The following is a 571-nucleotide window of genomic DNA, read 5'->3' as shown; positions in this document are numbered from 1 at the left end:
TAAGTTTCTAGATCTGTTTTTCCAATAATGTACACAATTACGGTAATAACTGGGTCATCCGGTGCAGAATCTGGTAAGATAATTGCTTTGGAGTGTGATACAAATCCCTGGGATCCCTGAGAGGGGCTTTGAGCAGACCAGAGCTGGTGCTGTTCTGAGCTACAATAAACCTCCTGGATCTTCAAAGCCTGTTCCTGGCTCTGTTTCCAGGTACACATTTCATTTGGCACAAAATATTCCTTCAGATCAAATGCTTTTCACAGTAAATAAGCTAACCTAATATACTGAAAAGTAAAGAGACCAATTATTATGACATCTTTGACTTTCACAGCTGGATCTTTGACTTTCTGGGCTGGAGATCCTAACTAAAAATGCAATGTATCCTATGGAGAGAAAGCTTTATCTCTCCTAAAAAATTTTTAAGCAATCTTTTTTTTTTTTGAGATGAAGTCTTGCTCTGTTGCCCATGCTGGATGGAGTGCAATGGTGTAATCTTGGCTCACTGCAACCTCTTCCTCCTGGGTTCAAGTGATTCTCGTGCCTCAGCCTCCCAAGTAGCTAGGATTACAGG

The 571-nt window shown here is 40.8% G+C and overlaps 1 protein-coding gene across 1 annotated transcript in view; it reads right to left on the bottom strand.

Moving 5' to 3' along the window:
* The window catches only part of NMT2 (N-myristoyltransferase 2), a 42,491-nt gene that overhangs the window by 26,174 nt on the left and 15,746 nt on the right, over positions 1–571 (bottom strand). The window lies entirely within an intron of this gene.

The sequence above is a fragment of the Mandrillus leucophaeus genome, unplaced genomic scaffold, assembly GCF_000951045.1.
Source record: "Mandrillus leucophaeus isolate KB7577 unplaced genomic scaffold, Mleu.le_1.0 Scaffold83, whole genome shotgun sequence".
NCBI lineage: Eukaryota > Metazoa > Chordata > Mammalia > Primates > Cercopithecidae > Mandrillus > Mandrillus leucophaeus.
The sequence above is the reverse complement of the archived record's forward strand: the minus strand, read 5'-3'. Positions and strand labels throughout refer to the sequence as shown.